The sequence below is a fragment of the Chrysochloris asiatica genome, unplaced genomic scaffold, assembly GCF_000296735.1.
Source record: "Chrysochloris asiatica unplaced genomic scaffold, ChrAsi1.0 scaffold00124, whole genome shotgun sequence".
NCBI classification, from domain to species: domain Eukaryota; kingdom Metazoa; phylum Chordata; class Mammalia; order Afrosoricida; family Chrysochloridae; genus Chrysochloris; species Chrysochloris asiatica.
In genome coordinates this window covers 1,512,224-1,525,458 of record NW_006408642.1, presented here as the reverse complement: position 1 = coordinate 1,525,458, position 13,235 = coordinate 1,512,224, and the positions used below count along the sequence as shown (strand labels likewise).

General features: G+C 42.3%; 1 protein-coding gene across 1 annotated transcript in view; it reads left to right on the top strand.

The window, feature by feature from the left end:
* ULK4 (unc-51 like kinase 4) overlaps positions 1–13,235 on the top strand; it is an 892,765-nt gene that overhangs the window by 789,846 nt on the left and 89,684 nt on the right. The gene's annotated exons all lie outside the window — the stretch shown is intronic.

Here is a 13,235-nt window from a genome sequence, read left to right as displayed (position 1 = left end):
GACCTCCGCTCCTAGACTGCAAGGTTAATCACTCCCCTCCTTGCTACAGAACATCTACCTTTACATTTCCAACCCTCATCAGCATTCCTGATAACAATTATGTACTATTGTATCACAAAAGACCTATCCACATTTCCCTTCATCAGCCCCGCCTAGATAGATTGGAGATTCTACCTTCCTCCACGCCCCCTGACTCTAGGTTCCCTCTTGAAAGCTTATAAGCCAGTCAATTCTTGCCTTTGTAGCCCCCCCCATTTTGGGTAGCCAATGTCCAAGTTGCCCATCTCTGTCTACTCTGTGTATTGAGGGGGTGGGATGCATATCAATTTGATGGCACCTAGCTGTAGCAGTTTTCACTGTGTAAGCCAATGCCCACTATAGATCTCCCAGTTACAACAGTTTATCCAACTTCTGAATGCTTATTTTTCAATAGTTTGCAGTACATGTGTATTGAAGATACCAGGAGTCCTGGTGTGGTACTGTAAGATAAGCACTGGTTTGTAAATCAAAAGGTCGGTGGTTCAACCCACCAGCCACTCCTGAGAAACACTATACAGGATCATTATTGAGTCAGAACAGATTTGACGGCAGTTAATGGCAACAACAACCAGTTTCCCGCTCACAAAAACAAGTATGTGGGAGCTACAAAGGAACACGTTCCTTCTATGAGTGAGTGCTGCAAGTGTGCTGAGTCTGTGCACCAGGTTGGCTTTGTTGCTATAACATTAGCTTCCACAGATTGTGTTGGCAACCCATTTACATTATGAACATATCCAAGTCACACTTGTCTGTGTACTTTAGGGTAATGTGCTGGACTGCAAGGTCAGTTTGAACTGCAAGGTCGGTGGTTCAAACCCACCAGCCACTCCTCAGAAACCCTTTACGAGGTCGCTGTGGGTCAGAACTGACTCGCCAGCATTTAACAACGACAACAATCTGAACTAGATCTACAGATGATGTTCTTTTTTTTTTTTTTTTCCTGAAAAGATCCTTTGTCATGTTGTTTGCATTTATCCAGAAGTATATGAGGCCAACATGACCAAACTTGGTCTCTCATACTATGGACATGTTGTTAGGAGGGACCAGTCGCTGGAGAAGGATATCATGTTTGGTAAGGTGAAGGATCAGAGAAAAAGAGGAAGACCTCCAACGAGATGTATTGGCCAAGTGACAGCATCGATGGACTCAAGCATGGCAACAGTAGTGAGGTTGGCCCAGGATTGGGCAGTGTGTGTTTCGTTCTGCTGTGCATAAGGTCGCTATGGGTCAGTATCGACCTAACAACAACAACAATATTGTCATCCTTCCGTCTGGATCTAGGTCCATAATGCTTTGCTTGGTAACAAAAATCGTGTCAGAAATTGCAAATGAGATGGCTAGAAAATATTTTTAAAGGTTGATTTGAAGGTGTCGATCTTGGTACCAACTTTTTAAAAGAAAGGATCTCAAATGAAGCTTATCTTGCCCTTGAGGCCAAGCAGTGAAGGCTTTATGCACTGGTGGGCCCATTGTGCAGCTGAGATTTCTAGTTTCCAACCCAAATGACACCTGAGAGACTGGGCAGCTGAAATGCTGCCCTGTTGTCGTACTCTGTCACTAATTACAATGAATCCAAGTGATTCATGCTTGGACTTGACTAGGTTCCAGGATATTCTAAAACCATTAATGTTTGGTTGGCATTTACCTGTTGATGAGGCCCTAGATATGCTTTCTGGAACAGAGCAGCTTTGAAATAGAAATGTGGGCGTTTGGGTTTGTGTTCTGCTGTTTTCTCTTGACTGAAGAGCATCTGTTTACTGGAGGAACCATCCCGATTGCACTCCAGTCACCAGTTCAAAAGACTAATGACCTTCTAAGGTGTGTCCTCCCAATAGCTTGTTGTTGATTGTTGTGTGCCACTGAGTTGGTTCTGACCCATAGTGACTCTGTATAGGGTTTCCAAGGAGCAGCTGGCAGGTTTGAACCACAGACCTTGTGGTTTAAGCCAACTTTGCAGTACAATACATTAGCCCACAGCACCACACCAGGACCCAAGAGCTCAGTGCCATTTAATCATGGTTTTCTACTCCTATAACACTGGTACGTTCACATGTTGTTTTAAAAAGAGACTCGAGTTATAAAAGCTATATATACTTTTATAAAAAGCTTGAAAATTGAAAAACAATTATATTCCCAGAAAACCGTTGGTTATAATTTTGATATGTTTTTTTCTGATTTTATATATAGTTATTCTATAATAGCAGAGGAGTCCTGGTGTGGCACTGTGGGTTAATGCACTGGACTGCTAAGTTGGTGTGAACCTAAGTTGATTTGAACCACAATGTTGGTGGTTCAAGATCCCCAACGTCTCCTAGGAAACGTTATACAGCGTCACTATGGGTTGGAACCGACTCCACGGCAGTTAACAACAGCAACGTAATAATTAGACATTCATTGGTCACTTGCTTTTTAAAATGCACTAAGGTAACATTGCAAAGTGGAGGGCCTGGATTGGCACAGTGGCAACAGCAGTGGGCTCAAACATAGCAGTGGTGGTGAGGCTGGCTTAGTGTTGTGCCCTGTTGAGCACAGGGTCACTAGGAGTTGGTACTGACTCACTGGGCCCTGAGAAAACAAGAAGGGAACATCACTGCTATTCATAACATTTTCAGAGACGAAACATTCAGAAGTAGCCTGCCTCTCCTTCTTCCTAGTCTGTCGTCGTGTGGAAGCTCAGCTGAGACCTGGACACTATAGTTGACCCTCGGACTCCTGGTGTGGTGCTGTGGGTTAATGTGCCGGACTGCAAAATCATTTTGAACCACAAGTTCGGCAGTACAAGCTTGCCACCCACTCCTTGGAAACCCTACACAGAGTCGGAACCAACTCGACAGCACTTAATGACAACAACAACATAGTGTTGACCCTTTTGGTATTTAAAATACCAGTGGCGTAGCTTACAGCATCATAGCAACTTGCCAGCCACCACAGTATGACAGACTGACAGGTATCTCAAAAGAGCAATGATGTCAGTTTGAGGACTAAGATCTGCTTGACCCAAGCCATGGTATTTTCAGTGACCTTATATGCATGTGAGAGTTGGACAGTGAATAAGGAAGACTATAGAAGAATTGATTCTTTTGAGTTACAGTGTTGGAGAAGAATATCAAAACTACCATAGACTGCCAAAAGAACAACCAAGTCTTGTTGGAAGAAGTATAGCCAGAATGCGCTTTAGAAGCCAGGATGGTGAGATGTTTTATCTCATACTTGGAACATATTATCAGAAGGGACTAGCCCTGGAGAAGGATATTATACTTGGTAAAATGGAGGGGCAGAGAATAAGAGCAAGAGCCCCAACAAGATGAACTGGTACAGTGGTGGCAGCAGTGGACTTCAGCATCACAAAGGCTGTAAGGATGGCCCCGAGCCAGGCAGTGTTCTGTCCTGTTGTGCCTAAGGTTGCTCTGAGTTAGAACAAACTCGACATCACCTAACCACAGCAACAACAACAATGGGAGCACCAAAGTTATTGACAGTCATTAGTTGAATTGTTGGGAAGCCCACAATAAATAATCCAAATAATTGAACAGAAAGTTGTAGGAAATTTACCTCAAGCAGCTTGAGTGATTCTGCAAGTTCTGCCAATATTTTGGGGACTGATGAGAAAACTAGACGTCAGAGAAGAAGTCCATGTTTGAATCTGCAAAATCGTTAAGTAAGGAATTATGTAAGTTAAAAGTAGGAATAAAATGAAAAACTGAAGAATCCTTAATAACATTATGACACTTCTGGTAGTCTGAAATTGGGACTATAGATAGAAAATAAAAAGTGCGGTAATAATCTTAGGTAGACATTTTCTTATTATTATTATAGCATTTTCTCTCAAGGATCTAAAGGCAAATAAATTAATATTTATGCAAACAAAACAACAACAAAACTGTCATGAGGTCGATTCCAACTCATAGCAACCCTGTATAAGGTTTCCAAAGGTGCAAATCTTTACGGTAGCAGAAAGCCTCGTGTTTTTCCTGTGGAGTGGCTGGTGGGTTTGAACTGCTGACCTTTTGGTTAGTAGTCCAGTACTTAGACTACAACACCACCAATAAGATTTTATTCTGCAGTGGCACATATTACTGCTGCAAGAACACTCCTTTTTCTTTGGGTAATTGGAGTAGATTAACTGTCAAGAGCTTTAGAGCACATTCCTAGTCTGAATTGATTTGCCCACATAGTTCTGCTCTCTCGATGAGCCCACTGTACCATTTGCTCAGTTGTTGGTCTAAAGAATCTCCCTACCCCCAGGTAGTCAATCTTGCCTGACCAGTTTCCAGACCCTAATGACTGCTTTTGCAAGCCAGAGCTAACAGATACCTAAATCAGCTTGGGGGCAAATCCCTTCTTTCACTCAAATTGCAAGATGGCTGTAGCTGAAAGAGTTCATTGGAGCATTCAGTAATAAATAGCCGAGTGCGGTCCAGCAGACCGCTCTGTGAGATACATATGTGTTCACTTGAGTAGACCATTTAGTCTCTGGGAAAATGTAATGCCCAGAATTAGGCTGCAGAGCTCACGTGACTCCTTACAGAGACGGGCAGGATGGGACACTCCTGGTTCTCCTCCGCCTCTTTTTGGCCTGCTCAGGGTTTCTCTGTGACTCTTGAAGCCAGCTGCTTTTGTAAAAAATCAGAATCGTAGGCTACTTCCATGATCTTGGCTAGACTACTCCTGTAGGCTTAGCTCTGTCTACTCAGAACAGATTGTTCCATTGCAGATTGAACCTTTGCATTAGCACTGTGAGACCTGAGTGATATATAAAAGGCCTTTGAACCATAAAGTGCTGGTTTAGTCTTTCAGGTAGGGTTCTTCAGATGAGTTAGGTGTGAACAGGTCTCATTCTGTGTCTGGGCTCTGAGCTAGCCACCCTCAGGAACTATTGATGTAAATTCTTACAGCATTGTTTGTTACTGTACTTGCATTTCCATGTTTACCTGGGGCCTCTGAACTCTTATTTTTAGATTGAGTTTGTATAAAAGTAGGAGAGTGGTGGTGGTAGTTAAGTGCCATCAAGAGCAGAAAGTCTCATCTTTATCCCGCAAAACCGCTGGTAGTTTTGAACTGTTTACTGTGAAATTAGCAGCCTGACTTGTGACCACTATTCTACCAGAGCTTCTTCAGAGAGTAATTAGGCTTAACCTAACTATGCTTTTGTGTATAAGAGCTGCCTAGGTAAGCATTGGGGTCTTAGTGTGGTGCTGTAGGGTAAGCACGGGACGATTAACCATAAGGTCTGTGACTCAAACCCATCAGTGCCTTCTCGAAAACCCTCTACAGTATAGCACTGAGTCCAGATCTTCTTGATGGGTTTAACAACAGCAATGACAAAAGGTTTAAACTGTGTCTGAAATTGGGGTGATAAGTGAGCAGTGACCAGCTTTGGGAAGTTCCCAACCATCCTCAGATTTTAAAACTAAAAAAAAAAAAGAGAGAGAGAGAGAACTTAATGTACTGTCAGTTTCCTTGGGAAAGCAAAACCAGTCCCAGGTAGCTTGAAAGAGAAGAAAAACTGGTGGACTTTGATGAAACGAACAGGAAGAAATAGACATGGGAGAGATGCAGAGTGTCCTTGTGCTGGCAAATTCTAATCTTTCTGGCATCGACTCCAGTCCACTAAGTATATAGAAAGCTCATGGACAGCAGGATTATAAAACCTGTGGCAGGAAGCAGCTCTTAGCTTCAGGGAGAAATATGTTTAACTGCCTAGAAAGGAACCACTGGGCCTGTGGAGGGGAGGCCAATTAATAAGATAATAATCTGAAACTGCTTCATGCTCATACAAGCTTGGAAACTAATTCTGATGCTGATGTTTTAATAATCCCATATGTTTCCATGTTTTTATTTCCTAATGTGTTGTTGTTGTTGTTGTTAGCTGCCATCAGGTTGGCCCCTGACTCATAACAACCCCAGGTACAGCTGAACAAAATGCTGCCCAGACCGCTTGGAGATTGGACCTTGCGTTGTTGTTGTTTGTCGTTAAGTGCCATGGAGTTGGTTCAGACTTATAGCAACCCTGTGTAGTGTTTCTGGGGAACGTTGCCGAGTTTTGGGCTAGCAGTCCAGTGCTTATCCTGCAGCACACACATTTGTGTGGCACTCTTGGATAAGCACTGAACTGCTAACCACAAGGTCAGTGGTTCAAACCCACCAGTCATTCCTCAGAAACTGTCTACACTAACTCAATGTAACTTTTATAGGCACTGGGAAGCCAAAAAATTAGTAACTCGTTTTACTGTTGTTCTATTCACTGTGTTAAAGTGGTCTGAAATCCAACCCTCAGTGCCTCCGTATCCTGTAGTCGTATCATCTCTTTTGCCAGCCTCGCCTCTCCTCATCTAGACAGCCTCTTTTCTTCCTCCATCTGCATCCTGTTTTCCAGCTCCTCCACTACTCTGGTCCCTTTTGTCAGCTGTCTTATTTGTCACTGTTCCCCTGGAAATGCACTAAGCAGATCTGACTCTCTTGCTGACTCTCACACAGTTTTTCGGTGTCATACTGCCACGTCTTGAATTCCTATCACTGTGGACTCCACGTATCTAGATCCAGATCATCTCTTTACACACTCGCCTGGTGAGCAGGAATTGTTTCTGTCCTTCACTGCCCATTAGCCGCTTGCCCTCAAGTCAATTCCGATCCATAGCGATCCTGTAGGACAGAGTGGAACTGCTGCCATCCCATAAATCTTTGCAGAAGCAGACTGCCACATTTCCCCCCCAAAGGAGCCACTAGTGGTTTCAACCCATGACCTTTCAGTTAGCTGCTGAACACTTAACCACTGCACCACCAAGGCTCCTTGTGTTTCACTGCAGAACTCTATGTTTATCCTCTTCAGTTCCCCTCTCTAGGGCTGACCTCCCAAACTCAAGCTCACTTTGTACCCTGTAGGGCTCTGGCATGTGGCCTGGCCACCATTCTTCCCAGGTTCCGTCTCCTTCACAGGCCACATCTTTCTCTAAATCATTAGTAGAGTCCTTCTTTATAAAAGACTTGAAGAAGGGAGATTTCTCAACTTCCATTGTGCCTCATCACCTCTGACTCACCGGGATAGCCTGTTCCACCAGAAAAGAAATGCCAGCGTGTCTTAAGGTTTCCTCTGTCTGCGTTCCTTTCTGAAACGATTTCTCTTGTGTTCCAAATGTTGTCACTCTTTATATGTGACTGTTAATTGTATGTCTTGATGCTACTAGTTTTGGTTGCTGGGGCAGGATGGCGCCTCATAAGTACAAGTTATCTTCCTAATTAACATGACTGCATACTTAAGCAGGTTTAAAACCTCAGGGCCTCCTCTGGTACTTCTTAGGTGTGTAGTTATTATGAAATTACTACACATCTGGTTGCCTTATTTCCATAATTGCTGCACTTGAAAGGTGACTGCTGGCCTGTTGAAGAATGAAAAGGTGTTAATTATATTAATAATCAGGAATTCTGGACCAGCTTCTCCTAATGGGGCCTGGTGGTGTGTGGGATCTGGAAACTATAGAGAAGGCAGGTGGCCGGTAACCTGGTACCAGTTTAACAGCAAAGGGGAGTGAAAGGGAATACAGATACTACAGAGAAAAGTAAGAAAACCATCTAAAGGAAAGCAAATTATAAATGGTCATTGTGGCAATTTGTTAGCATGATTAGAAAGTGCACTTTATATGATGAGGTACATTCAGTAGGTCAGAAATGTGGTACATTGTAAGGTGCTTCTTATAAAGTACCCTGTGGACTTTCATCAGAAAAATAGTCTCTACAAACTGATTGCTCAGACTCTAAGAGAAGTAGAAAAGGTGCTAATGTCCTTTCCCTTCCCCTCTAGATGCTAAGAGTCTATTTTCAAAACTCTTCTCCTTTCTCTTTTTTTTTCCTTTTCCCAGCAAAAAGTAAATCACCCCAAACAGAACTTTTACTTTGTTCTATCATATCAAAAACTTGAAAACACCATATCAGAGAGACTAGAATTTAAACACAGTGTTTTCCAACGCTGACCTGTTTGATATACATTATCCCCACACTGGTTGGTGAAGGGGTTCCATTCAATTGAGAACCCTAATATAAGTATTTACTGTAGCTCTTCCAAATGCCCTGCTCTTGAAAGGGTGAGGAACAGATCTGTCCCTGTAGTAGTGATCCCATCAAAAGCCTGGCTATTGGGTGTCCCTGTCCTTTTCTGTGTCCCTCCCAAAGCTCCATGCACAGAAAAGGGTATCGTTTTTAAATGGAATAGTTAAACTGCCATTTTTTGATTTTTTTGTGTACTATATGATTCAGTTTATTTAAAGTTTGAGAATGGGTAAAATAAATTTTGTTGTTGCTATTCTGTTCCACAGAAGAAAGATGAGGCTTTCTGCTCCCATAAAGATTTACAGCCTCGGAAACCCCGTACAGGGTTGCTATGAGTCGGAACCGACTCCACAGCACATAACCACCACCACCACCATTGTTAAGTGCCACTGAGTCAGTTCTAACTCATAGCAGTCGTATATAGGGTTTCAGAGGAGTGGATGGTGGTCCTGAACCGCCAACCTTGTGGTTAACAATCCAGTGTTTATCCTCTAGCACCACACCAGGACTCCAAAATTGAATTTAGGTGCTAGATAGAAATCAGAACCATAGTTATCTCTGGTGTAAACTGCCATTTTTAAATGAAATAGTTAAATTGCCCATCGTCACTCATAGGGTGAAGTAACTTAGGAAGGAAGAAAATAAATTTCCTTAAAAATAGCTTAAAATTTTCATAAAACATACTTTACCCATGACCACCAAAATACGAATTTCATGTGAGTTTTTTTCATTTATTCAGAAACCCCTAGATATGTACCCTATTGACCCTAAGTTTCTGTCTCCTAGTGTCTGTCATTCACCTAATACTTTTCCTTTTACTCTGTGTTAACAGAGAAGTTAGCATATACTACTATTCTGCTGTATTCTGGTATGTACTCACATACATACCAGTGTGTAAAGGTACCTTTCTTTAACTTAAGGCTAATGCATTTTCCAACAAATGTAGGGTAAGCTAGTTGAAATGGAGAAATGGGAATTGTAGCAGGCAGGCATTTCAATCAAAGAATCTAAATTGCACTCCAGTTAATAATGAAATTCTTGCAGGAATTAGCTGCAAACTTGTATTCAAGAATCGAATTTGAAGAGTTGTCCGTATTGATTTGTGAGGTATAATGGTGCTTCCCGTGACCAGAATGCTGTGAATTTGCTGCCTGCAGAGAGAATGAGAGAACAAAACACAGGAGTCTGTTCTTGAAGAGCACAGGCTACAGACATTGCCTAAGCTGAGCTGAAGTAAATAGTCAACAAGTGGGGGTCCAAGGAGCCTAGTCATTGTTTGCAGGAATGTATACTGGGGTAGTCAACATCAAGTTGCTAACCAGAAAGGTCAGTGGTTCAGTTCCAAAAGTCACTCCACAGAAGATGTGACCGCTTGCTTCAGTAAAGATTGCAGCTTTGGAAACCTCCAAGACAGTTCTACTCTATCCTGTAGGGTCCCTGTGAGTCCGAATCAGTTCACTGCAACAGGTACACTGGGGTATGATAAAGACTCAGATACTTGTAAATACATTGTTTTATATATATATATGTGTGTATATATATATATATTTATGGGGAGTCCTGGTATGGTGCTGTGGGCTAATGCATCAGACTGCAAAGTTGTTTGAACTGCAAGTTCAGTGGTTCAAGCTCACCAGCTGCTCCCCGGAAACCCTGTGTTGTTGTTGTTGTTGAGTGCCGTTGAGTCGGTTCCGACCCATAGTGACCCTGTACAGGGTTTTCAAGGCTGTAAATCTTTACGGGAGCAGAACGCCTCATCTTTCTCCTGCAGAGCAGCTGGTAGTTTTGAACTGCTGACCTTAAGGTTCGCAGCCCGATTCGTAACCACTATGCTACCAGAGCTCCTTATACAGGGTCGCTATTGGTGGGAATCAGCTCGATGGCATTTAACAACAGCAACATACATACATACATACATACATACACAGAGAGAGAGAGAAAGAGAGAGAGAGAGCGCACATGCGCGCGCATTCTGGTAGCGTAGTGGTTACGAGTCAGGCTGCTAACCTCAAGGTCAGCAGTTTGAAACTACCAGCTGTTCCACAGGAAAAAGATGAGGCTTTCCGCTCTTGTAAGGATTTTTAGCCTCAGAAACCCTATTCAGGGTTTCAGAACTGATTGCACAGCACATCACCACCACTATACACATGTTCATGTATATATCATTATTACATGCACGTATATATCCTTATATACATGTACATATATATCCTTACACATATACAGACATACATATGAGGCAGTTATATGTGAGGGTCAGTGAAAAATATTGCTATAAAATCATAAAAATATTTATTAAATAAAAATATCAAAATGTCAGTCTGTTGTTTCTCAACATATCCTTCTTCTAGGATCATATACTTCTGAACAGGGGCTTCTTGTTACCCTTCCCGAAGAATTCTGCTCTCTTCGATTTACACCATGTCAAAATGGCAGTTTGGGCATCCTCAAGGGATTCGAATCACATTTCTTTCGAGTGCTCTTTCAGTATGGAGAACAAAAAGAGGTCTGAATGGGTGCACAGGATCAAGGCTGTAGGTTGTATGGAATAAGGTTTCCCAATAAATTTCTTGTAGGATAGTCCTAGGTACCTTCAAAAAATGAGTGTATGCATTGTTTTGATGGAAAGAAATTCTTTAGCCTTTCCTGGCCTTCTTCTTACCAATGCAGCTTTTCGTTTTCTTAAATTGTCTTCTTAATAAACCTACATTATCATCCTGTGTCTGTCAAGAAAATCTTGCAAGGTTACCCATTGGAAAGCCTCAAAAACAGTCACTCTAACTTTTTGAGTTGATTTCTCTAACTTAAATTATCTTTGAGGTCTTTCTGATCTTCGTTAACAAGCTTGATCCATCTAAAAGCTGTTGCTTTATATGGGGTAGCATTCCTATAAACTTACTGCAAAGCTTCAGTGGTTTCAGATGATGTCACTTGAGTTTTTGTAAAATTCACTATTTAGCACTGAATTCAAAATCACTTTTTATGTTGGCACAAAAAATCTTTTGTATTTTTCTAAGGCACCCTAAGATGCTTTGTTTGGTATGTTTGGTAAGGTGGAGGGTCAGAGAAAAAGAGGAAGACCCCCAACGAGATGGATTAGCCAAGTGGCAGTATCAATGGACTCATGTTTGGCAACCGTAGTTAGGTTGGCCCAGGATCGGGCAGTGTTTCGTTTTGCTGTACATAAGCTTGCTATAGGTCAGTACCGACTTGATGGCACCTAACAACAACAACAAGATGCTGGGGGTTAATTCGCTGGACTGCAAAGTCGATTTAAACTCCAAGTCAGCTGTTCAAGCTCACCAGTCACTCCCCAGACAATCTGTACAAGGTCACTACTATGTGTTGGAACTGACTCGATGTTCTTAACAACAACAACAATGAGATGTCGGCAGCCATCCATTGATTATAGAGACATATTTAAAGACATTTATTTGGAATAAACCTATTCATTTATGAGCTGCAACCGTAGTGTCACTTGTTAAATACATAAATAATGTAGTTATATATGTTTCTATGCCCATCTGTCAGTAAAAACACATTCTAATGTACTAGGACCTTCTCCTCTCAGATGCAGTGTCAGTGTCCCTCAAAACCATTTCCAACCAAGACAGTAATAGAACTTGTAGATAAGCATTTGCCTTGAGATGATGATCTGTTACATATAATACAGAGCCTGCCTTCCTTTTATGTTTAAATTTCTCTCTTAAATCTTCCTTCTAAGAAACCAATGAAGAATTTCTACTCAGGTTTCTGAAACTTGTCTCTGTCTCATTCCACCTGTGGTTCATCATTAATTCTTCAAACGCTCTAGAACAAACCCACCTCCTGGACTACTTTAAGATGATCTCGCTTTCTGAGAGAGCAAACTGATCTTGTCACCTTTTGGGAAGAGGGCTTTGTTTTGGGAGGTTACTGTTGTGCTCACCTGACAGTCACTGGGGACCATGTGCATAATGTCAAGCTGTACTTTAATGAAAAACGGATCATTTATGCCATCAGAAAATTGTAGGCTACATGCTGAAGAAATGCGAGGGCCTTCATGTCGCCATCACAGGCACTGCCGGTCCTTCCCTCTCCTTCCTTCCTCCTCGTGCCCATGAGCTTATTTGGCTGTAATTACCTCTTCCTGGGAAGACAATCATTCTGGTGCTGCTGCTGCTTTTCCCGGCATTTTGGTGCATTTCTTCCACTCAGAAGTGAAATGTGCAAGCTTGTCATGAGATCCTGGTTGGAAAACAAGGAAAGTAAAGGAAGGGCTCCTACAGTGACAGTGAAGAAGAAAAGTGCGGCTAAGTGGACCTTTTCCCCTCAAAAAGCCTTTGTTTTTGCCTAGACTGTCTCCCATCATTCTTTCCACTTAATTCAATCCCCATCCATCTCTGAAAGCCATGCCATTTTCACCGACTCTCTGAATACCTCAGTATCCCCACACACTTGGGAGCAGTTCTCTATGCCTTCTTATCTTTGATTCTTGAGATCTTATTAAACCTTTCTTATCTTCTTTCTCTGCCACAATAAAGCGAAGACCCTACATTACAATTATCTAGCTCTGTGCACCCGGTGAATCCCTGGTGTGGCACTGTAGGATAAGCATTGGCCTGCTAGCCACAAGGTTAGTGGTACAAAACCACTAGCCTCTCCTCGGAAACCCTACATAGCATCACTATGAGTCAGAACTAACTTGACAACACTGGTGCTTAACAATGACAACATGCACCCTGTGGAGTCCTGACATGGTGCTGTAGAATAAGCACTGGACTGCTAACCCCAAGGTCAGCAGTTCAAACCCACGAGGTGCTCCTAAGAAACCCTATATAAGGTTGCACTAAGTCGGATCCAACTTGACTGTACTTAAAAAGAACAACAATGCACCTATAGATGCTTAGTGAAGGCACTGAAACCAAAAACGTGCTGCCGCTGAGCCGATTCTGACTCTGAGACCCTGTTTAGGGTTTCTGAGACTGTAAATCTTTACCGGAGCAGATAGCCTCATCATTGTCTCTCTGAGCAGCTGTTGGGTTTGAACCACTGACCTTGTGGTTAGAAGCCCAATGCCTAACCCAAATTAGTGCCACCAGGGCTCCTTGAAGGCAAAGAAAGCATCTCATAAATCTATAAACTCTTCAACAGCCCTTTTCAGTAAATTTTGC